Source organism: Panthera tigris, chromosome D1, assembly GCF_018350195.1.
Source record: "Panthera tigris isolate Pti1 chromosome D1, P.tigris_Pti1_mat1.1, whole genome shotgun sequence".
Taxonomy (NCBI): domain Eukaryota; kingdom Metazoa; phylum Chordata; class Mammalia; order Carnivora; family Felidae; genus Panthera; species Panthera tigris.
The window spans coordinates 92,427,714-92,453,877 of record NC_056669.1 but is presented as its reverse complement, the minus strand read 5'-3'; the positions used below and the strand labels follow the sequence as shown (position 1 = coordinate 92,453,877).

At 38.5% G+C, this 26,164-nt stretch overlaps 1 protein-coding gene across 2 annotated transcripts in view; it reads left to right on the top strand.

The window, feature by feature from the left end:
* LRRC4C (leucine rich repeat containing 4C) overlaps positions 1-26,164 on the top strand; it is a 163,759-nt gene that overhangs the window by 24,650 nt on the left and 112,945 nt on the right. The gene's annotated exons all lie outside the window — the stretch shown is intronic.

The following is a 26,164-nucleotide window of genomic DNA, read 5'->3' as shown; positions in this document are numbered from 1 at the left end:
TAGACCCAGTGGTAGCGGAAATCTTTGTTTATTGAGTTTCCAGCTTCCAATCAACTGTGCAAAGAGCAACTGTGTGAAAATAAAAGTCAATCGCCACGCTCTCCTCTCTTCGCCTCTGCCTTATTGTAAGAAGGATTCACGTTCTTAGATTGGTTGAAAAAGTAGACCTTCTATAAATAAAATAGAAGAGAATCTTTCTCCGTTTTTTTTTTAAACAGTCATGGGCTGAATTGTGTTCTCCAAAATTCATATTTTGAGGTCCTAACCCTAACCTCTCAAAATGTGACTGAATTTGGAGATTATGTCTCTAAAGAGGTAATTAAATTAAAATGAAGTCTTGGAGCAGCTGGGTGGCTCAGTTGGTTGAGCGTCCAACTGCAGCTCAGATCATGATGTCATGGTTCGTGGGTTTGAGGCCCACATTGGGCTTTGCACTGACAGCATGGAGTCTGCTTCAGATTTTCTGTCTCACTCTCTCTCGGTCCTTCCCCTGCTTGTGTTCTCGTGCTCTCTCTCAAAAATAAAATAAACACTAAAATAATACAGATGAAGTCTTTACGGTGGGTCCTAATTCCAAACAACTGGTGGACTTGTAAGAAGAAATTTGGACACAGACATGCATGCACACAGAGGAAAGATTATTAAGACGACAGTGAGAAGGTGACTATCTCCCAGTTAAGGAGAGAGGCCCCAAAGAAGCCAAACCTGTGACACCTTGATCTTGGACTTCTAGCCTGCAGAACTGTGAGAAAATTCATTTCTGTTGTTTAAGGCACCCGTCCTGTGGTATTTTGTTATGGGAGCCCTAGCAAAGGGATACAATGACTGCGCAGTGTTTCCTTAACTGGATTGTAGAGCTATCAATACCATAACAGAAGAAATGACCTGATTTATGTACCCGTCTAAAGGAATGCCTCCTCATCACCTCCAGCAAGCATGGACCATCAGCTTGGCTGTCCAACCAGAATGGTAAGGTGGAGGGCACAAGAGTTGCTCTTTCTGGAGAATCATTGGACTTGCCCTAGAAACCCACATGTGGACTAGTTTCATATGTCTTGGGTAATATAACCTCCTTCCATTCTGCACTTCTTTTAGAAGATACAGATGCTAGGAAGGAATTCTAAGTTCTAAAAGGAAATGTATTAGCCAGATGTTTCAGGATCTGCCTCAAATATAAGGACTACCACAGACCCCCATTTGATCTCCTGAAACTTGCTATTCAGGAATGTTTTACTCCGGGAGTGGTGCAGGGATGAGACATTTGCATCCTTTGGAGTATACAAACCCAAGGCTATTTAGCAATAGCCTATTCAGTATACGTACAACTTTGCTATTTACAGACATGGCTCATTTTATTGCACTTCACTTTATTGTACTTCACAGATAATTAAATTTTGCGTTTTTTTTTTTTAACACATTGAAGGTTCAAGACTTCCGTGGAGGAAGTAACTGCAGATGCGGTGGAAATAGCATGAGAAATTTAGAATTAGAAGTGTAGCCTGAAGATGGGACTGAATGGCTGCCATCTCATGATAAAATTGGAATGGATGAGGGGTCGCTTCTTAGGAGTGAGCAAAGAAAGTGGTTCCCTGAGATGGGATCTACTCCTGGGGCAGATGCTGTGAAGATTGTTGAAATGACAGCAAAGGATTTGGAATATTACATAAACTTAGTTGATTAGGCAGCGGCAGGGTTTGAGAGGATTGACTCTGATTTTGAAAAGGTTCTACTGTGGGTGAAATGCTATCAAACAGCATCACATCATTCAGAGACAGCATTCATGAAAGGAAGAGTCCATTAATGCAGCAAACTTCACTCTTGTCTTATTTTAAGTAATTGCCACGGCCACTCCAGCCTTCGGCACCCACCACCCTGACCGGTCAGCAACCACCGACATCAGGCAAGACCATCCACCAGCAAAAAGATAATGACTTTCTGAGAGCTCAGATGATGGTTAGCATTTTTAGCAATAAAGTATCCTTTTAATTAAGGTCTGCGCATTGCCTTTTAGACATGATACTACTGCACATGTAGTTCTCATATGCAGTGGGAAACCAAAAAAAAAATCATTTGGCTTGCTTTCCTGCGATATTTCCTTTATTGGTGTGGTCTTCAGTTGAACCCATAATAACTGAGGTATGGACGTATTGTGTAATATTTAGTGAAACAGGTCTCAGGTTAAATAAAAGAGAAAGAAATGGTGGGATTTTGTTAGTTTGATTTTGTCATTGTTGCGGAGTAGTGTTGATAATCAGTTTGGGTTGGTATGGTGGGATATGTCAGAGCAAGTTCGAAGGTAGACTTTGAATTTAGACATCATCATGTGTTATCACTTCGAACTCCTTTAGAACTCTATTTCCTAAATGCTGCTTTCTCACCATAAGTAGAGATAATAACAAATAGGTATAATAATAGTCATTGTAAATAGGGATGAGAGTCATACCCACCTCATTCTGTTATCATTAAGTGAAAAAAAAAAACAAAAACAAAACATGCACCTAGCAGATTATTTGGCACATAGTAAGAAATCAATAAATGTTAACTACTGTTATTCCTTATGGTATTCACTTTCAACACATTCTTTGTGGTGGAATACTTTTTTAGGGTACACAGACATTTAAATTTTATTAACGCCTATTTATTATTGAGAGACAGAGCAGGAGCATGGGAGGGGCAGAGAGAGGGGGAGACACAGAATCCAAAGCAGGCTCTAGGTTCTGAGCTGTCAGCCCAGAGCCCAACGTGGGGGGCTCGAGCCCACAAACGGTGAGATCATGACCTGAGCAGACGCTTAACTGACTGAGCCACCCAGGCGCCCCGAGGCTAAACCGACATTTAATGTTGACTTGACTGCTGGGCATCACTGCTATTACCTTTCATTATGAGAAATATCACGTTTCTAGCATGAGGAGTACGGCTGGGATGAGACTCTGAAAACTCTCTAAGATAGCAACATCAGCTGTAGATTTTAAATAAATTCACAGTAATCCTGTTTGAGGCCTATAAGCTAAAGTTCTATCTAAAACACAGAGCCTTTAAGTATCAATATTAGCTTCATCCTTCAGAAGGTGAAAGCTGAAAAGAACAGAATTCAAAACAGCTTTAAAAAGGGTTGAAAACAACAGGGCTTGGTAAAGTAAGATACTTATGTGATTCTACCTAGAGCCCCTGGACTGGTGGTTCTCAAACCTGACTGTGCCTCATGATCTCCTGAGGAAATGTGAAGTTGTCCATATCCCGGAGCTTCACCTGCTGATTCACACTCTCCAGGGGTGGGTTCTCCGTATGAGCATGTTTCCTTTTGGATCAGTCCATGAGTGATCCTGAAGTACATACATACAGCCTGTGGTGTGATCATGGTTCTATATAGATTCTCCATATGGGTCCCAAAATGTCATGTGTTAAAAGCCGTATTTTGAAACCTATTTTATTTTCTTACTGATCTTGGCAATGCCACAGTTTGATGTTACATAAATACTAATCCGGTCTCTGAAAATGATCGGGTTTTCCTAAAGAAGGCTTATTTATGCTTTTAATATTTCCCCATCTTCTTTTAAATGTATAATGCTGTTCAGAATGATACAATTTCATGACTTTTAGAGCTCTGTATGAAATCATAAAAGTCATAAACCATACACAACATTGCTTTAATATAAACTCAGAATCACAAAACAATTTTCTTTGTACTCAAATTAGGAAGCATGATGGTTTTTTCCAGGTTTTCTTGAATAGAAAGTCTGTGATGCAACATGAATCATGATCCTCTTGTATCTCGCTTTGAAGTGTCTTTAGCGGCAATAGTTAATGGTATTCATTTCCTATTATAAAAAGGCAGGTACTAGGTGATTTGATAAGTCACCAACCAAGTAGAAAGCACTGTTTGTGTTTAAAGACCTCAGCACCCAGTGATATGGGGCTGAGTATAAAATATTCCTCTCTCCCACAAAGGTATTCTTGCTCTTTCCTGTACTCTATGGAAATTTGGTGATACAAGGGTGCAGATCCTTGCTTACTAGGATGCCCCCTGCCATTCTCTTGAAGGTTTGAATCTCTCTTCTTTTTATTGGCTTGCTGTCCACACACAATTTCATCTCCAGATGGAATAGGAGCAGGGGAAGCAATGGAGGTTTGAAGTAGGAAGTTTATGAAACAGAAAGCCAGTGATTATAGAAAATTAAATATGTTCCCGGAGATGGCAGGGAGTCTATCACACTTTCTAGTATTTAAACCTAATGTTATTTTCACTCAACTTCATTCTGTATTTCCCTACTTTCTTTTCAGTGTACAGTTCTACTCCCATTTGAAGCAAACTTAATACTTGAACATATTATACCTTAAAGTACCATGATTAGTTTTGCACAAAAGAGCCCCACAAGGTCCTGTTAAGCACTTCATTTAAATACAATAGCTTCATATAAAACGTATTTGCCCTCAACTGCGTTGAAACCTTTAACATATGGAATGAAGTGCCACTCATTAATATCATACAGTTCAGTTATAATAACTTAGTAAATTAATAAGTTTTGATTAAACACTTATTAGGAGGCAAGATTACATATGCCACTGAGCATCTAAGGGAAACTTAGCATATTTCTTAGGTTGAGAATTATTATATTCTGAGGACACAAAATTAGGTCTAAGAATTAGTTCCCCAGTTTCCTGATAACAGTATGTTCTCACAACGTAACTCTGTATTAAGAGCAGTAAGTGCCATTGACAGTCAAAAAAGGGAAGGTTTTAGGGAGAGGGTAGTAACCATCCCTTGACTGAGAGGAGAAAAAGAGTGATTGTGTGTGTGTGTGTGTGTGTGTGTGTGACAGAGAGTAAGTGGTTCCACGCTCTGAAATACAACATTCTGAAATAGATTTTCCCAACTCGTCTAAGACCATGGAAAGAACATGCGTATTAGAGCCAAAGCAATCTTGTGCTAAATCCTGTCTCCTTTTTTATTTACCAGATATGTTCTGTTGGGAAAGATAGGAATCCTCAGCCTCAGTTTTTTGTTTTTTTTTTCATCTTTAAATGGGGTTAATAAACTTGCCTTAGAGAGTGGTAAAGATTTCATAAGATACCTATGCACGAGATTCAATAAACGTCTGTTCCTTCCTTTTCCATTTATAGTACTTCCAGCAATACTGTTCTCAGTATAACACGTGGATAGACTTGCCAAAGAATTTAGATGGTGCTGTGGAATATAAGACCTGACTGGAGTGGTTTACGTTTTTTTTAAAGATGCTTTGGAAAATGTGCTTCATATTTTGACTGAAGTATTATATTAACTATTCTAAAAATGCAGAAATGGACTATCTGTATATATTTTAAATCTGTCAAATTCTTCCTTCTCATCCTGCAAACAAACAAATTATGTTTAGATTTGCCATTGCCCCCGCAGCAACTCAAATCACCATGAATTGAGCAGACTCTAGCGGGAGGATTTTAATGGTTTATTTATGTATGCATATAATCCCTCCATCGAATGCCGACCACATACTTGTCTGCCTGAGCTGAATTTTATTGATATGTTTTTTTTTTCTTCTTCTGAACTCTACCATTCAGATTTTAATTCCTGACAATGCATTAGTGCCAAATGGCACCATTAGTGCTGTTCGGAGTTGAGTTTTGCTGAAATATTTGAAACCTGCTGCGTCTGTCCTCCAGAAAAGAGAACGATTTATTCTTCATTGGTTGTGACTTCAGTTGAAGTGTGGTCTTTAATTTGAGACACTTTGGGGTTGCAGATGGAGATAACGAAATACTTAGGCTATGGAGGATTCAGGAAGCAGGGAAAAATTGAAGCCCTTTTTTAAGTGTCTAAATCTGTGTTGTTCACTTTGAAAAATAAGTTTCCCGACGTTACGTATATTTTCAAAGCACATTTAAATTACTTCAACAGCTGCAATAATAAAGTGACACTGGAAAGCATGAACATGAAATACATGAGGCAAAGTAAAAGGGCAAAGTAATGAGATCAATCATGCCAAGAGGATAATGAAAGACAGACCTACAGAGCCTTCCCAGGAAAAAAGACATGGGAGCAGATATTTATAGCACAATGGAAGAAATTTTGATAGAATGTTGCACAAAATGGATGGGAAATTGGAAGGAGGAAGCATTAATTGTGCTAGAGGTGGGAGGGGGAGTGAGCAGAAGAGAAGGCTTCCTCTTAAATCTATGTTGCCTTCAAAACAACAGATTTCCCTGTTGTTCCCAGAACTAAAACCCACTTGGACTGCCCTTTAAATGTGTGGCATGAGACCCCTGACCTGCAGCTATTTAATTCAGTATTATAAAGCAATACTGGACAATGTGTTTCTCTGTTTCCCTGAAGTAGCCTATTAGTCATGCCATATATGTAGAAATGGATGGTCTGTGTATGTTTCAAATCTGTGAATTTCCAGAGCTGGGCAGAGGGGGACAGCTGAGTATTTGGGAGGGGCAGTGCCCCCCACTCTTGCCCTGGACTGGATGGAAAATGAGAGCAGGCTCTGGTTTATCCTGAAGCCAAAATTCCTCTTGTTGGCAGTTTTGCCCAAGGTAAGCACTGAGATGAGAGCAAGAAGGGTGGTATAGGAGTTCCCATGCAAATCAGGTTGCAGACTTGGCTCTTCAAGGAGAGCCTAGAGATTTTCATCAGTACAGAAAACAAACACAAAAAACAAACCAGCAAACAAAAACCCCACAAAAAAGAAATGAAAAAAAAACTTTTATGGTCCAAAGGATGCAAGTCCTTTATATGTGACAGCCAGAGAATTCAGCCTGAATAGTATGCGTATAGTTCTTTGGGGACCCTTATGTTTCTCACCATGACTGTGTTTTATGGGGTGACTCAGGTGGAGGGAGCAGAAGTTCAAGGGTCAAAGAATTTAAAGTGACTTGCCAAATTAAATTTAATATCAATTTTTTTAAATCATGAGTTTGAGACTAGCATTAAAAATTGGGGAATGTTGGGGGGCGGGGGAAGCAACTTCAACTACAAGAGGTTTTAAAGTGTTGGCAACTGACGTGCTTCTAGCAAATATCTCTGCCTTTTCAGCCTCTGTGCACTGGAGGCAGCGTTCTCTCCCGGAAAGGAAAGAACATGGGCTTTGGAGGCACACAGTGCTCTCTGTTTTCAAATACTGCCTCTTTCACGTAGAGAGCTGGACACTAGCATTTAATGAGAGCTTACTATGTGCCAAGCACAGTTCTAAGTTCTTTACACGTAGGTATTAAAGAGGAATCAGCCCCAGCTGTTACTACACAGAGACCTAAAGTAGAATGGATCAAGCAAGGTCTAGATTTCATGTGTCTCTCACATTAACAGCACAGAGGTGGGTAGACAAGGCGGTGGGGGTGAACTTCTCCACAGCATCCTCTTGGGACCTGAGTTCCCCCCATGTGGTTGTTCCCAAACCTGCCTGGTTTGATGTCCCTCTGCATGGGATTGGTTCTGCAAAACCATACTTACGTACCAGAATTCAGGACCCAGAGCTTCATTTGCAAACGTGACCCTGAAGGAACATACATCATTTACACTCATGTTCTGTCATTCAGAACTTAGTTACACAAACAGACTTTCCTGCCATGGCCCAAAGAGAAGCTAGACTCTTGCTGGGTAGCCGCGTATGCTGCTTAAAAATGTAGGAAATATTCCTACAGGTTATAATGGGAATGGTGACCTTTGAAGTTCGGCACCAGAGCATCCCTGCTTGAGGGGTACCAAAAGGAGAAGAGGAAAATGGATATGGGGAGACAACGAACAGTTTCTATCATTGTGTATTAACTTCTTTTACCCTCAAAATAACCTATCGGTTTAATCTTATCATTTTTACAGGGAACTGTTAAAAATTTTGTTTACAATCACTGATCCCATCCTAGCGGTGTGAAAGTCAGATAGACTTGCACGCAACTTGTGCTTTTGCTAACTGCTGTATTTCCTCTCTGCCTCAGAAGCTAATTTTGTAGCTACTCATAATTAGGAGCTGTCAATACATCGATATTATTAAGATTCTGCTCTCTTCGGGGAACTAGGTAGTATCCCTCCTGTTGCTTTTGGTTTCGGTTTTGATGTTTTCTTTTGTCCTGTTTTTCCAGTGGGGGACTGAGTGTCTGGCTCCATTGAGCATGTTGGAGATACCAACAGCTGACCGAAAAAGCCCTTTTCTTTAGCTTCATCACTGAGTGGAATTTTTGTTTCCAGCACCATATGGAGTGTTCAAGATAAGCGTCCATAATGGAACCCGGCTACTTGCATCATGCCTTTTCCATATCTCATAACTTTTGAAACTTGTTTTATCCCCCAGATTTATAATCTTGCTAAATATTGGGTTGGCAAGGTCGAAGTGGTTTCTATAGTCTTTCAGTAAAGGCACACGTATTTGCTACCCCACTGAAGAATGCCTTCTGATGCCTCTTCCTGAACGCTGGAAAACATATCAGCCACAACATATGGTCTTCCCTTCTGATAAAACCTAACCCTAACCTGCCTAATTTGGGGGAGAGAGAGAAATCCCAGTGAACTTTAGTTTGTCCTTCTCTTTTACACTAACATTCAGTGTCTCTTTATCCTTTTTAAATTTACTATATATTATTTTTTAAAAGAGCTGCTTCCTTTATATATCTAACAGAGAATTCGGCCTGAATAATATGTGTGTCGTTCTTTTGGGACACGTATTTTTTCTCAATTTGTATATGCATGAGTTGTATTGATTTTTCTCTAGTTATCTTCTGGAAAGAGGCAAAATTAACTTTAAAAATAATGATGTGGAGAGAAGAAAGGTGACGGATGTCAACGGTTGCTTGTTAGTGGGCAGTTCTATTCCTAGCGAGGTGCTATCTTCAGCGATAATTTGGTTGTGCGAATGATAGTGTTTGCTATGCATCCCTGTCATCTCTCAGGAAAGCTCTTTGTGCAAGCATTCCTTTTATTTATGGAGTTGCATTACCTGTGGAGAAAAGGACACCTTTTGTGATGGGTGTGTTTACAGTAAAAACTGCGATTCAGCCTGATTCCCTAAATTCTGGCTCTGACTCTCAACTGGCCCAGCTGTGAGACTTTGGGCAAGTCAGTCTACTTTCTGCATGTTAGTATACCTCATTTGCAAAATGGGGACAGCAATGGGATCAAATAGAGTTGTTACAAGGATTAAAAGAGCTCATGGATGTAACAGTGCCTGGCACATTGGTAAGCAACGGATAGAATGTAGCTCTTAATTATTTTCTTCGCTGTCGTCTTCATGTGGACTTGGTTGATAACCATTCCATCCTTCCTTACTCTGATATATTTGTTGCTGGGTGCATTGGTTTGTTGATGCAGAGAAATTCAGCTGCAGCAAGGGAATACTTCTTCTTGGCTTATGCTTCATCCATTATAGTGGGAGATGGACAGAGGGTTTTAAGCAAAGAATAGTTTGAAGAGTACAGGATTTTTCACTCTTCCCACTCAGACCAGATTTAGGTTAGAGTCAAATGTACTTGGAGGCTTAATAAAAGATAAGTTTAAACATTCATGGTAGAAGGAAAAAGGTGCTGAGATTTTTGTTATTTCCCATATATGGTTAGCAACTTAACTGGTCACAAAATATGATTGAATATGTTCTCTATAAGTAGCCTTTTTGCTAGAGCCTACAAGTGATATAATGAAAATATAGGAATTGTTTCTAAGGATCTTAAATTCTAGTTGGTGAAAAAAGGCTACACACATGAAATAAATTAGATATATTACTGCAATGTACATATACACATTGCTGCAACTGGATAGTGTAAATAATTATCACTCCCCAAATGCATGCAAGAAAATTGAGAAACAAACATTAGTTGAAAGAATTGGGGAGTTTTAGGCAGAAATTATTTATTTTTATTTTTTTTAATGTTTATTTATTTTTGAGAGAGACAGAATGCAAGCTGGGGAGGGGCAAAGAGAGAGGGAGACAGAGAATCTGAAGCAGGCTCCAGGCTCTGAGCTGTCAGCACAGAGCCCAATGCGGGACTCAAACTCACGAACTGTGAGATCATGACTTGAGCCGAAGTGGGACCTTTAACTGACTGAGCCACCCAGGCACCCCAGGCAGAAATTGTTTTGAGTTGGATTTTTCATTTCTAAACGTCAGAGCTATGGATGAAGCAAGTTTGTACAAGTATCTGAGCACTCACACGGGGTCCAAATCCAGAGGACCAACAGTTGGGTACATCACTATAAAAGGTCCCCCTCACTATAATTGTAGACAGAGATGAAAAAGTCAGGTAGGGACTCTGAAGCATGATACAAATGAGTCACAGTGCTAAATTTTGCTACTTTTAGGAGGCTGGTACATTACTGTAATATTTAACTATTCAGAGTAACTCGCATGGTATTCCAGAATTCTTGAAGGGCTAATGGTCTTACAGGACCATTTACTCTGTTGATGTTCTACCACAGCCTAGTGTAGGCTTTGATAATAGTTGTCTCTCCTGGCTTTTAAAAAAATAAGGAAATTTATTTCCACACAGCATGGGACATACAGAGGAAGAGTGCTTCTGGTTTATCTCAGTGGTTCAACAGCAGCGTCAAGGACAAACATCTTTCTATCATTTTGCTCTCCTATTGTCTGCTTGTCACTTTTGTCTTTAGTCAGACTCCCCCTGTGGTCACAAGAGATTACAACAGTGATCAGCATCGCATCTTGACATGAGTGAGCCCAAGACAGAAGAACTGATGTCTTCCTTGAGTGTTTTAAGAGTAAGGAAAACTTTCTCAGAAATCTCCACTAAGTCTGCCTTTATTGTATTTCCAAGCCAATCACTAGCAGAGAAAATGAAACACCAATAATTGTCTCAGATGAGTCAGGACCCACTCTTTGAGGTTGTCTTGAGAGCTGCATGCAGGGATAGATACCTGAATAAAATTGGGGTTTGCTTAGGAAACTGGAAAGAATGGGGATGTGAATACATGTGTTTTGGCATCACCAGTATCTGTTATACTTGACATATGGTAGAATGCTCTTATGTTCTTATTTTAATGAAAAAAATAAAGGAGGGAGGGAGGGAAGGGAGGAAAGAAAGAAGGATGGAAGAAAGGAAGGAAGGAAAACACTGTGTGTTGTGTTTTATTTAGTCTTTACTATGGAGCCAGTAGCATTTTTCTGATGTATTTCTGTCAATTCCAGGTAGAGCATAATAAACATATTGTTGAGCCAGACATTCAGATCATATTGTCAGAAACTGATTAGAATTGGGTGGCCACTGCTTTTTTCTTGGCAAGGGGCCAATTCATTGCAGTAATGTATTAAATAGTCCTTCAAAAAAGAAGAGCCAAAAAACAATGTCCTTTGGAACTAACACTCTTAAACAGTATCCAAATTAATGGAAAGTGCCTGCACTAATAAAATAAAACATCAGGGCTTTGGCAGGAGGTGATTGGCAGAAACACCCGATGGCTTGATACATCTGTCTCCTGAAGACCTAAATGAATTCTTCCTTGCAAAAGAGAATGAATAACTGTGGCTGAAGCTAAAGCCTGGTCTGAAGAAAATGACTTCCTGCCTTCTGCCAGAGCACCTAGGACCACATTGCTCAACCTGATATCTTTGTGCCTACTGAATTACTGTAAAGATAAGAAAGATTCTCCATCTGCAGTTGGGAATATTATGCCATTTCGTGTTTAGTCAGATAATATATGATGAAGGGGTATTCTGTCTCCCTTCCTGATTTGTAAGGATTTAGGAACTTTGGTAGTATAATTAGTGGGTTGATTTATAAATGTCTTTATTTGCTTATTTGTTCATTGATTCATTCATGCACACATTCATGTAAATGCTTAAGAGTGTTGGTTTTTTTCCAGGCATAGCTTTGTGCTGAGCATGTCAAGGTCTGCAGAGGCCGGGGTCTTACATTTGGATCCTGTGTGTAGAGCAGTGAAGGAAGTAAAGGGAACTATGCCATGCACTCTACTATGATGTTCCCTACACAATTCATTTCCAACACTCCTCACAACCCTGTAGGACCTTTATCATTACCTCCAGTTCCAAGAATAGAAAATGGAGGCTTAGACATTAAGTAATTTGTTCAGTATGACTCTAATTATTGGTGGTGATCCTAGCTTTGATCTCACACTTATGTTATTCAGAAGCTGAGACCTTCACCCCCCTTCCATGAATCAGATTGTTTTTTACCCTAATTACAAATTTACCCTGATCTGTAGATACCCAGATAGCTTTACTAACAATTCTGTATTGTTAGTTCTCAGACTTGGCTATCCAGAATGTGTGAGTGAATCCAAGCCAATCCAACATAACGAAAACAATAATGCATCCCAAAGCTGAAGTCGACCAGTGGTAGTACTAGAAACTGATGTATTCAAGAATTTAGAATTATGCCTGTGGAATGAATAATTGCACTCTAAGAGCTTTGAACTTTCCTAGAAGTAAAATATAGATGTTTGATGTATCAGTAATGTAATACCTAATTGGCTTTCTATGGAACATTTTGGCTTCCCTCTAAAGACTGAGTTGTCTTTCGTATAAGTGAAATGGACAGACAAATGGCCTTGGCATAAATGAGATTTTACCAAAATGTTTCACATTTGTGTAGCAAATGATTCTGCATCAAGTGCCTTCGAACCTAAGACTAGAATAACTCAGCAACAAGCATGGGACCCATTGCATTCCTCCTACTGTGTGAGCGTGTGGATTGAGATTCAGAGAGGCCAACTAGCCTGTACAAAGTCACACAGCCCAAGAGCAGATACATTGAGTTTTTTTGTCCCTTTGCCTAAACACCCTGTGGGTTAGCCTTATGGGGCTGAACAAGTTTACTTTGCATGTTAAAAAAAATAGCTGTCCCAGAGGTTGTACATAATGTTTGGGTGGTTTTCACGTATTTAGATTATGGGGACAGATACATCAGAGAACTGAGCATTTGTCCCCCTTGCTATGTTAATACTTCAGAGCAATTGCTGAAATTATCATGGAAGTTTCTAGAAATTTCCAGTGTTTCTCAGATATATCAGGCCTGCTCCGTACTCAGGGTTTTTGTACTTGCTGTCCATCACCTGAGTTCTAGAGAAGGAACCCTTATGGCACCAAAGAGTGCTCAAATCTCACCTTTATCAGGGAGATCATTGCTTGACCACTGATGTAAAAGTACAGCCCTATCTTCATGCTTCCTAGCTTTGCTCCTTGCTTAGTTTTGTTCAAACACTTATCATCACCTTAGATGTAATAGAGTGTACTCATTGTTTCAATTCCCATCTCCTCCTCTAGAATGTAAGCTCCAAGAGGAAAGGTTTTTGTTTTATTCACTGTTGCATCCTCAGTTCTGAGAAGATGCTATTTGGTAGGCATTCAGCGAATATCGTTGAGCAGTTAATTAAAATATGCATTCACATGTACACACACACACATATAATTTTATGATATGTATTGCACTTTTAAAAAAAGAAAGTAGGGGTGCCTGGGTGGCTCAGTCGGTTAAGCGGCCGACTTCGGCTCAGGTCATCATCTCACAGTCCGTGAGTTCAAGCCCCGCATCGGGCTCTGTGCTGACAGCTCAGAGCCTGGAGCCTGTTTCAGATTCTGTGTCTCCCTCTCTCTGAACCTCCCCCGTTCATGCTCTGTCTCTCTCTGTCTCAAAAATAAATAAAAACGTTAAAAAAATTAAAAAAAAAAGTATAGGAAAACCTAAAAGTGATCTATCACAATAGCAATACAATTATGAAACACCGTTCTGTGATTTCCTTTACTGGTCTCGACCGTATGGATTGTCAAGGTCATCTTCAGAGAATCGTAGAAGTGAGTTGCAGTTTCCCAAACCTTCCTGTCCAACCTTTCCACTCTGTTTACTCCCCTTACTCCACTTCATTCAGACCTTCAGTGCCCTTGTGTTCTCTAGCATCTTTCAAAGTCAACTTCCCTGCCCATATTTTAACTAAAGTGTAAACAACTAACATCATTGTATGTTATCAGTCCTATCATCCTTTCAGTAGGAGTTAGGATGAAAAGCTGAGATTCATTCTTGGCAGTGTGTGGTTTTATTTGGTTCAGCAGTGTGCGGCTTTGCCAGTCTGGCGGCATTGACACTCATATTTGGTAACACAACCATAACCCAACTGTCACCTCCAAGGAGACAGGGAAGATCAGAAAAGATTGGTGCCTGGAATTAAGCTTGCTGACCAGATAGCTATTTTCTCTATCTACCTTAGAGATTTGATGAAGAGAGATTGAATTCATTTCTCAGGATTAACACAGGGGGAAAGGACATGCTTTATTACTGTAACAAGTTATACAGTGGGAGTAACATCATTATAATGGAAAGGGCTCCTCAAAATAACACTATTATATGTTAAGCACTTTATAGGTATTAACTCATTTAATTCTTAAAATATCTCAATGTTTTCCCATTTTAAAGTCGACAATCAGAGATGGAGAAGGGTTAAGTGACTCACGCAAGGTCCCTCAGTTGAATTTGAACCCAAGGCAATGGGTAGCTCCTGGGCTATAGTGCATGTTCATGGTTAGGTTTACTAATCCATAAATCAGTTTATTTCTCTCACCTCGCTGACCAAGAATAAACCATGTTCACCCTAATCCTTTGAAGAGAAGTAAGAACAGGATAACACAGGAATTCATATACCCTGGCAATTTCATCTGATCATCGTGGGTATTTTTAGGGATGGTTACTGTCATCCTCATTTTGTATGTAAAATAATGGAGACTGACAGAGATTGAGTAACATGTCTTATGTCCCTCAGCTAGAAATATCTAGGAAGCGAAACAAGATTTATGTGATTCTACACAGCCTCTGCATACCAACCTGCCTTTTTGCTCGGTATTTAGTCAGAAACACCACGGAAACAAGCAAACAAACAATAGGAGATTGTTTTTGGTAGTGTTCTGGGATGCCTCTGATTTCCAAGAATACCATTATAAAGTCAAACATATTCCAGACAGTAAAATCTTTTATAACTCCTCTTGAATTCCCTAGTCCAGAAGTAGCCTTAGCTATTTGAACATAAAAGTATACACTGAGAATCTAGATGAATGATAACGTTGGAATTAAGCATAGATGCTTTTGCAGCCCCAATGAAAATATTTAGGAATTGCTACTATCTGGATAAATGCCAAGGAACATTTTATACATTTGAGGATTGAGAGAAATTTCTTCTGATACAAAATTATTTTCTGTACAGTCACAGACATCCCTAAAATTTCACCCAGGCATCATTAAAGTATTTGTGCCAACACTTCATTTAGTGGCAAAGAGAGAGACACTTAAATCCTGGGAAGATGAGTCTAAAGTCTTCTATTTGTCAAAAAGAAAATATTTATGTTTGGTGCAGCGATATGTCTATATGAAAGTGCTTTGACAAAACATTATTTATGAGTAAACATAAAACATGCTGTATGTTTTAATATATGAATTACATAAAGCTTTTGATTGCTTTATTTTCATTTCTCATACATTTTCTACTGCAACAATATAGGAGTTTTCCATTTTGTGTATTAAAGGTCATAGGGACAAGTAAAATTGATCCCAAGCCCACATTTATAAGCTGGGCCATTTTATCTTTGCCATCCTGTGGGCTTCAAACCATCTCTGCTCTGCACAGAAACCCTGAATGAAAGCAAAATGTAGTAAATATTTTCAGGAAGGCCTTTTTATTTTTTGTCTCCTCTTAGAAGGCTAAATCAATACTTGACCTTTTCACACCCCTATCAGAATAAAATGGACTCTTTCTGCACTGACTTGGAATTCTAAAGTGTGTGGTAAGATCCATTTGTCTTGAAAGCCATCTGTTCCTTGGGGTACTCTATGAGTGTGTGTGTGTGTGTGTGTGTGTGTGTGTGTGTATGAAATTGCTTGGTTGCTAGATGTGAATAATGTTTTGTGGGTTACACAATGCTTTCACCTGTAATATTTAATTTGTCCTCTGATTCTGTGAAATAGACAGGATGGAGGGTTGGATTGATGAATGAATAGATGATAGATAGGTATAGATAGATAGACAGATAGATAGAGAGATAGAGAGATATAGAAGATAATAGGTTGACAATAAGTATCAGTGAGTCACTGACGCCCAGTGAAGCTGTGTTCATGTAGCTGGTTAGAAGGGACCAAACGAAACTTGAAAAGTGGCCTTCCAAGACGCATCTACAGTATAGGGGCCCAGGTGAGCATGTGGTCTGTTCTATCACAGCACAAAATGCTGCAGCAAGAATAGCAGAAAATGACATTTGTCAAGGCATTCTAAAGAGCAAAATCCGTGTGAGGAATGATGTAAGCTCTTTTAAATTAAAGTAACTTATTGGAGCCCAGGTTCTTTAAACTGAAACCAGAGAACAGGAAACCCACTGGTGTAAAATGAGGAGGTGAAAGTATTGTTTCTTTGTTTGTTTCTTATCTCAGGAATGCAGGCCCCTCAACCTCAGAATCAAACTGTTCCAAAAGTGCATGTTCCTTCGCATTTTGGTGACCTTTACTTTCCTTTCTGCATGCCTGTGGGGCTGAGGACAGTCCGGGGGTGAGGGAGTGAAGATTGTAGAAATATCCCCGGTTATAAGTTTGAATCTGCATGTGGGTGGTATTTGCGGAGGAGTGGGTGCAAAAAGAACTACTGTGTACTCTGAGGTGCTTGCTCTTTGTACCTGAGAAGGATCACGGGGTGAATTTTGGTCCACTTCCTGAGTAGTTAAATGACATCACACGATTTTTTTATTGTCTTGGTATTTAATAACTTCCTCTTTATAGGAGCAAGAATAATCACCATCTCATAGTATTGTAATGAAAAGTATAATTCATGTATCTAAAACCAAAAAGAGGCAACCAATAAAACGTGGCAACTGAAAATATGGTCTTGCATAATTTCTCTGAGATCATGCATATTTGTGCTGAGTGACCACCTTTCTGACTGCTCAGGAGGGGACGGTCTTGTTTTTGCAATTCTTTCTTGCAAAAATTATCAACTTGCCAAATGCACCTGCTGCTGCTTACAGTCTACCAGTGAGAATAACAGAGAATAACAGACTCTGCAGATGTGCTACTAAGAGAAAAGACAAATATATCTCACTTTTAGAAATTTTTTAAAATATTTATTTATTTTTGAGAAAGAGAGACAGAGAGAGACAGAGCACAAGTAGAGGAGGGGCAGAGAGAGAGGGAGACACAGAAGCCAAAGCAGGCTCCAGGCTCTGAGCTGTCAGCATAAAGCCCTAAACAGGGCTCACAACCACAAACCCTGAGATCATAACATGAGCCGAAGTCGTTGCTTAACCAACTGAGCCACCCAGGAGCCCCTCACTTCTAGAACTTTAATAGCAACCTCAGCTCAGGAAAAAAATGAAGATATGCCAGGGCTTCCCTATTCCGAGGTGAGAAAAAATCTTTCATCATAAATTGATATTAAGATAGTACTGGTTCTGCATTTCAGGCCAAATAAATGGTTAACTAGTCCACAGAAATAAACAAAGTGAGATGACTTTAAATTGTTCTGCACCAAACTGGGAAGAGATGAATATCTTATCAGGAAGAAAGGCAATATCGTACTGTCTGCACTTCTTTATTTAATCAGGTCCCTCTAATTTTGAAATTTCAAAATAAGCATCACTTTTATCATGAATGAGTCTTTCAGGGGAAAAAAAAACCCTAGCAATTGGCTGCATATTGTATTGAACAAAGCATGTTAGGTATGATGTATTTAGAGATATCAGATTACATATATCCAGTTTTCTGAACGTAGTTTTCTATGAAAAGTTATTATATGTATGGGTGTATACACGCATTTATATAATATATTTCATATATATAATTATATGCAATGCATATATGATTTTTTGATTTCTTACATATATAGAGAAAAGTATTTTTTTCTTTTTAAATTTTCTTTCATTAATGTTTATTTTTGAGAGAGACAGAACATTAGTGGGAGAGGGGCAGAGAGAGAGGGAAACACAAAATCTGAAGCAGGCTCCAGTCTCTGAGCTGTCAGCACAGAGCTTGATGCATGCCTCAAACCCACAAACCATGAGATCATGACCTGATCCATAAACCAAGACTCAGACGCTTAAGTGACAAAGCCACCCAGGTTCCCAAGAAGTATTTTCTCTACTTTGACATCCAATGACTTTTGATCTCATTTTCCTTGAATCCAGAGTTTAATTTAGCAGTCGTGTTTGTTTCACTTTTGAACAAACTATGAATTTAATGCATTTTATAATGCAGTATGTAGTTATTGGGAAATGAGAGTAATTTCATTAAAACCAACAGATTTTAATTAACCGTTTGCCATGGGCCTGATATTCCCATGTGTATAGGATGAAAAAAAGCACAGTCACTACTCATGTGGTCCCCATGATCTAAAGTTGAGTTGTTAACTGGGGGTGATACTGCCCTCCCCTAAGGGGAAATTTGACACTATCTAGAGACACATTTGGTCTCAATTGAATGTTTGTCACAATCAAAGGGGAGCTGCTACTGGCATCCAGTGGGTAGAGACCTGGAATACTGCTGAACATCCTACGATTCACAGGGCATTAAATGATAGCTATATTGCTCCGAAAGCCATTAGTAATGAGGTTGAAAAACCTGGTCTGTAGAATGAGAAATATGTGATGCACTGTGATAGGCACTATTTTGGGGACATGAATAAAATGTTGGGGGAAACTCAAAGGAAAGATAACTAGGGGTAGGAAGGTGATGAAGAAAGCTTTGTGGAGGAGGTGACCTTGGGGCTTGGCCCAGAAGAATGAAGGATGGTTTGTTTTGCTAAGGAAGGATGGAAAAGCAGAGAGCATTCTGGGTAGGGGTGCAAAGAGGAGTGAAGCATAGGAAGCTAACTTCCCATAAAGCTTTCACTCTACACAGTTACCACTGAGGTTGACTTCAATTCATGGTTATAAACAAATCAGGCTACTAACAGAACTCTGTGTGAGAGGTATTTATTGTTGTGTGTGTGTGTGTGTGTGTGTGTGTGTGTGTGAATTTAAGCTTCATATGTAAAACTTCCTAAGAGAAAAGACCTAAAATAATTTTCCATTAGTGGGAGCAAGCTTTTCAGGCCCCCTGGCTTTAGCTTTTCCACAGTATAGTCAGTATGTCTACAGGGTGGCTGCTAATTCTTCCTGTCTTCCAAGCCTTTCTAGAACTGGGGCTGAGGGAAAGGGCTTTACACAGCTTAGAACTGTTTGGGAGTTAACATGGCCCCTATATCTGGACAACAGAGGGTATTAAGGCCTTCAAAGAGCTCTCTGACAGAAAAAAAAAGACCAGAATATAAGTCAACCTTTCCTTAGTACAAATGGTACTATGCAGTGACCCAGTGTGAACTCGGGAATACTGTCTCAAGAACTTGCCCATCGTGTATCTTGCGATAAGTGATAGAATATTTTTTGTTTGTTTGTTTGTTTCCATCATCTTTTTAAAATTGGTGTAACGTCTTCTGTATCATAGGACTGTTTTGAAGACTAAATACCATGCATTTATAGCCTGATATGTAGTAGGCACTCAGTGTTAGTTCTTTTCACTTCCCCCGTTGTGGTCTGGCAACATGGGGATTTTGTTAAAGACCAGTCCTGTGTTTTGGGAGATGCCATAAGCAAGAGTCTCGCCCTTCTGGTTGGCAGAGAAGACATTGCAAAGGATAGTTTTATAGCAGGAAAATGCTAAGTGCTGAGGGCAGATAATGAGGTTGTTTGAGAAACATTCAATTAACAAAATGAAACAAGTATAGTGGATACTCAGTGGGTGCGCTGAAGATGTCTTCTGAAATGTTGATGCCGATGGCACACATGGTGATTACAAAAAGGTCCATATTTAAATTAGTATTAAAAAAAGAGACAGAGAAGAGGAAGATGGTATAGGATCAGTGGAGGTAAGGTTGAAAGGAAGCAAGATGAATTCAGGTCAAAAAAAAAAAATGTAGCCTCTTGAGTGATTAAAAGAGAACTATAAACTCCACCTAGGGAAATCTTGCCACCTCATCTGCTGCTGAGCCGTTGGTATTATTCTTTGCTTTTGTGTGTGAACATGCTCAGTTTCCCGACAAGTCGTGGCAGAAATAGTAAACAAATTATTTTCGTTTTTTAAGTTTATTTATTTATTTAGAGAGAGAGAGGTGAAGGGGCAGAGAAAGAGGGAGAGAGAAAGAGAATCCCAAGCAGGTTCCACGCTGTCAGCATGGAGCCTGATGCAGGGCTCAATCCCATGAATTATGATCATGACCTGAGTCAAAATCAAGAGTTAGATGTTTAACTGACAGAGCCACCTAGGTGCTCCACAAGTTTCTTTTTCTGCTTCCTGTAAGTATTTATGCTTACAGGAAATAGAAATGCTATATCACATATATACCTTTTATTTTGAATGTTTATATTTTAGTTTGAAAAATCATTGAATAGTGAATTTTATCATGAAAGAATGATCTCCTTCAGTAATCTAAAAAAGATGGAAATCGGGGTTCCCCGGATGGCTTAGTCAATTAAGCACCAGCTCTTGATTTCAGCTCAGGTCATGGTCTCATGATTTGTGAGTTCAAGCCCCACATTGGGCTCTGCACTGGCAGTGAAGAGCCTGCTTGAGATTCTCTCTCTCTTCTCTACCCCTTCCCTGCTCGCTCTCTGTCACTGTCTCTCAAAATAAATAAATACATATTTAAAAAATTAAAAATAGATGGGAATAAAAATGAGACTTCTCCTTATATCCCTTTATATAAGCAGTGTTTTGAAGATTCAAACTAGAATTATTAAAAAATCAGAGGACTTAGTTGTTCCTTTTAGTTAATATCTTTCCTTTGGTACAGATATTAGGAGTGAGGGAAACCACATGCTTCAGTTCATATTTGTCCCCTAGTAATAGGAGATGAGATGACTTTCATCTCAGTTAAGTTAGAAGAATGAATCTGTCATATATGTCACCTCATGGAAACATTTAAATGAAATACCAGTGTTATCATTTCCACATCCCTTAATCACTATGGAGATTAAGCACTAAATCAAAAGTCTCCAGAGTTAACCAAAAACAAAGTAATATTGAGTATTTGGTGTCTGGAAATGTATGGACCAAACACTTTTTTAATGTTTATTTATTTTAAGAAAGAGAGAGAGTGTGCATGCATGAGCAGGAGAGGGGCAGAGAGAGAGAGGGAGAGAGAGAGAGTCCCAAGCAAGACCCAATGTGGGACTCAAACTCATGAATTGTGAGATCATGACCTGAGATGAAATTAAAAGTCAGAAGCTTTACTGACTGAGCAATCCAGGGGCCCTGGACCAATTCTATTAATTTTTTCCCTACTTATTGGTTAAAAAGTAAAGGATTTCCTAAAAAGTAAAGGATTTCCTAGTTTCACAATCCATGTCAGGTATATGAGAATATAAGATAAATTAACAGTCTCCAAATACCCTTAAGTAAAATGAATGATAATAATATAATAATCAAAATAGGTAAAATAATAACATGTATAAAAATAATATATCTGTATTGAACACTTAATGCCAAGCGCAGTGCTAAATAGTATTCTATTTAATACCAAAAACAACCCTCTAAAGACATGTTATCCATATTCTACAAATGAAGAAAATAATCCATAGAATAAATTAATAATGTGACTGAACTCATGTAGCCAGAGAAGGTAATGAAATCAATTTGATTATTCAAATCTGAGGTTTTATTTAAGGCAATAGATTGAAATGGGCTGGAATGGAATGAGGTAGCAGAAGACAGGATAGGATGGTGTGGGATAGGATAGAATAGAAAAGCTACTGTGTACCACGTTGCAAGGTTTGACTGGTATAACTTCGTTTTCAGTTTTGAGAGAAGGAGAGAAAGAGCGAGAGGGAGAAACAGAAGCTTTGCACTGTTTCACTGCATAGTGGATTTCTCACTGGGAGATTCGATACAAAAACTGAAAATTTTGGAGCAACTACACTAAAGAGTGTTCAGCCTCGCTCCAACCCCCATATTGCCATAATCCGAACAAAATAATTTTCTCATTTGTTGTGTTCCTGGTTGACTCTTGTAATATTTAAGGATCGGAAAGAATGTGTCTTCTGCAGTATTTCAGCCAAGCCCGTTGGGTTACATATGGAGAAATAGAAGACCGAATAATAGATTGACACCTTAATGCAGAATGGCACAGTTAAATTAGTGGCATATTTGGGAGTGGAATATGGGTATCCTACTACTGTTAGATGTTGTTCTTTGCTTGGTTGCTTGCTTGCTTGCTTGCCTTTTCTCCCAGGAGTTGAGGATTAAATTAATAAAGCATCAGAAATAACAAGTTGTAGGTTGTCAACTCCTACTCATTGACTAGTATATCTGTAACACACAGGGACCTCTCCTTTGCTATCAAATGACAGCAGTGACTATTTATTAAGTGCCTCTTTAGCAGATCATTGTATTTAGGTATAAGCTATGCCTTTTATTATCTTGAGCTTCTAGTATAGATGAGAGGAAAAAAAGGTATTTATTTATAAGTAATGTAGTAACATGTAAAGACCAGGTTAAAAAAAAAAAAAGATTTTTCAAGTGAAAGGTACAGACCATTACATTGCTCAGAAGAGGGAGAGGGCACTGTGACTTGGGTGACAATTAAGTCAAAGAAATGTGGAAGAGACGGCATTGAGTTTTCTTAGAGACTTAAGTGTGTCAGGATATGCCAAGATTGATAAAGACCTGATCAATTCTGAAATGCTTCCTGAGTTAATAGGTGAAAAATCAGGATTGTCACAAACAAAGAAACTGAAGAATAAAATGCTCAACTGCCAAATGACTCTTTAGGGGCCTGTTGATATTATAATGTAATTTTGTGCTAGTTGTTCATAAACTTTTAATTGGAGAAAAGTCTGTTTATGTAGTCATTCCAAAGAGCATTGTTAAGAAATTCAGGTGCAATGGAATATGCCAATGTTAATGGTAAATGTGAATAGTAATAATAAATTCTTTAAGTTAAAATTATCCCTCTTCTTTGGAGCCCACTCAGATTCTAAAGTCAGTCCACACTGAGCTTTTTCTTTTAAAGAAATCTCTTTAATACATAAATTGCTACATTACCCTCAGTACTTAACCAGTGTCCTGATGTTGTAAAACAAATGTTTTGTTTGTGCATCTCAGCTTCTTAGATTATAAATTTCTAGCTGGTCTTGGATTTTTCTAATCACATTCCCAGTTCTTTGTACATGCTACATGATAAATACAGATTTGATGATTGGTTAATAGATATAGGGTATTTTTTATATATGGCTAGGAAAATACTAAATTAACTCATCAAATTCTCTTGCTTTCTTATGGTATTAACTACCTGCTACAATTACTCTACCTCTGTACTCAGTACATCCTCAACTAGTTTTTAAGGGCTTGCGATAGGTAACAACTCTTACACTGATCTCAGCACCCTATACCAAACGTAGTGCCTATTCATAGTAGATATTAAATTAATAATTGCCAAGTGGAAATTGAATGAATTTTAAAACTAATAAGCACAATATCTATAGGAAGCCTGCCACAGAATGGATACATGGAAAACTCTCAATAAACATGAAATGAATGAACGAATGAATCATGGATTCTAAGTTTTGCCACTAACTAGTTTTGTAAATGATGAAATCAGCTTCCCTTTTGGGGACTCAGTTTTTTCATCAATAATATAAGGTGTTTGGATTTGAAGGCTAGCTTTATAACTACTTTAAAAATTCTAGGAAGGTACTTCAGGACTTCCTTGAAGAATGAAGTATTTTCTTACCCAATGATATGTATTTGAAGGCCTTAGTTTATGGGGGGGTGGGGGCATAAGATACTTTTTTAAAAAAAGAGCCCCATTGCTAAAATTGCTTGAATAATATTAAAAAATAAAGTTAAAGTATGGAAATTTGCCTTTTTAAACCAGTTGAGCACATGCAATTTAAAAGTCCATCTTGCTATTATTCCAGAAGCCACATTCAAATGAATTTGATATTAATTTCATAGGAAAATTGAAGACAACATTAATAAATTGCAAAGGCATGTAACAGTTCTTTCACCACATAAAGAGAGAAATGTATGTTCATTTGTCATGCATACAACAAGCATCAAACAGTAATAATTTTTAACAGATTGAAATAAAATATTTCATTTTGTCTTTTCCTCACTCCATATTCTCTTGGTATTTAAGAGAGAAGCATGGTGAAAACATTTTATTGAGTTGCTTCTTTGATGAACTCTTGGGTGGTTTGGGTTTGATTCCCCCTCCCTGGAAAATTTATATTGGCAGGTTGGCAGGTAAAATCGTGTTGCTTTAATTGATCTATTGGAATGTAAAACTGGTTATTGACTGATACTTATTAGACTATAAAATCAAGATTATGGGCCTAAGAAATGCATCTGTGGCTTAGTAATAATTACAAGAATAATGGTAGTAACAATAACTAAGAGCTCTATTTATACTAGACACTAGGCTAACTCCTTTCCATATAGAGTCTAATGTATTCCTTGTGACAATCCTGTATGATAGGTTCCATTACTACTGGAGAGGGAAATGAGTACTTTTCCAAAGGTTAATACTTAGTATGTGGTAAGTCATGATTCAGTGAACTTAGAGTTTACTGGAAATGAAGATGAAAGGACACACATAGATTTCACACAAGATAGAATGAGTGCTATAGGAGAGGCACATACAAAGTATCATTATCTAAGATTGTTCACCTATCTTTTGATTCATTCATGTATTTGTACAGCTATACTCCCAGTGTTCATATATTCCCCATATACTTTTACCCAGAATTCTAGAGCTGGCAGATCCTTGGTTCACTGCTTCCATCCATTGCCGGAATCCCTTTCTACACCATCCCTGGGATCTTGGTCACAGAACCCTGTTGCTGAGTACCTTTAGGGATAAACACGCTCCCTATAGGCAGGTGTATCTGCTGCTCAGGTTGCATAGATGGGAGTTGAGCTACACTTGGTTTCCCTGTACCTTCCAATCTTGGTTTTTCCCAGTATAGCCAGTTAACAGTTTAGGATCATCCTTTTACAACAAGCTTACACTGTCGGAGGCCATTGTTTGGCTTCATCCCATCTCTACATGTCTTTTTTTCATAGTTAATATTGCAGTGTTTCTGTGAAGTTAAAACTACGTAATCATGTAACTTGTTTAGAAGAGTGCACAATGCATAATAAGCAATCTGTAAAGAATAGATGATAATAATGCTAATAATAACATAATTGTTATTTATTGGATTAGGCATAGTTTATAGAATTCTTCCTCTCCTGGTTGGCCACATTTTGTATAAAATGATTTAGATATAGATGCCAGCTTTCCTTAAATATGTTACTGTTAATAGGACACAGGGTTTCAGGTTCACTTGTGTATATCATTAAAATGAGCCCAATAAATTAAATTCAGTTTTAATGATTGACTTAATTGGTAGGGATATTGGCAATGCCCATTCTTGCATACATAATTCCTGGGTTCTGCTTCGTGGAGTCGTTATATTTAAATACCCTTTTAAAAACCTAAACCACTGCCTGGCTGTGTGATTGCCCCATAGAAAATAGCAATAATGAAAAGAATAAAAAGAGAAAGGTGGAAACTCACTTGAACAAAATAGAAGCCATTTCAAAGATACAACCCTACATAAGAATGAGGGAAGGGAAATAAATACATGTACCTAAAGCATGACCAATGATCATGCAGCTCCTCCATTCAAAGGCTTAACCTACTTTTTTTTTAATTAAGCATACCAACTCTTTGTTTCTAACAGAATAAAATTGTAATAAAACAAAAAGGTTTCACTACAGACCAAAGCCAGACAGCTGCTTAAAAGATGACAAAATGTGCAGCTCCCTGGAGCCTAAAGTCTCTTTTAAGGTTGATTATGAATGACGCGTCCAGGCGGGGAGTCTTCCAGGAGGAAATACATCTTTGTCTGGGGTTAGGTCAAGGGCTAGACTCCCAGGGCTCTAGTGAACCTTGAGGAGAAATCTCTGAGGCAGAGCCCAGACAGATGAAGTCACTAGATCCTCAGAAGGGGGAGGAGAAGATAAAACCTCACCCTGGACTGATTTTCAGTTGCAAGACTTTTCTGGCAAAGGATATGCCCAAACTTGTTCTCTCCTGGTTTGCCTACTGTTCGTGGGCACCCATGCAACCCATGTGGTTCTAAAGTCTGAAGTTGAGATACAATACCAAGAAATGGTAACATCAGTGGCCCCCCCGGTGCCATTTAAATATCTTTTCATATTCTTGTAT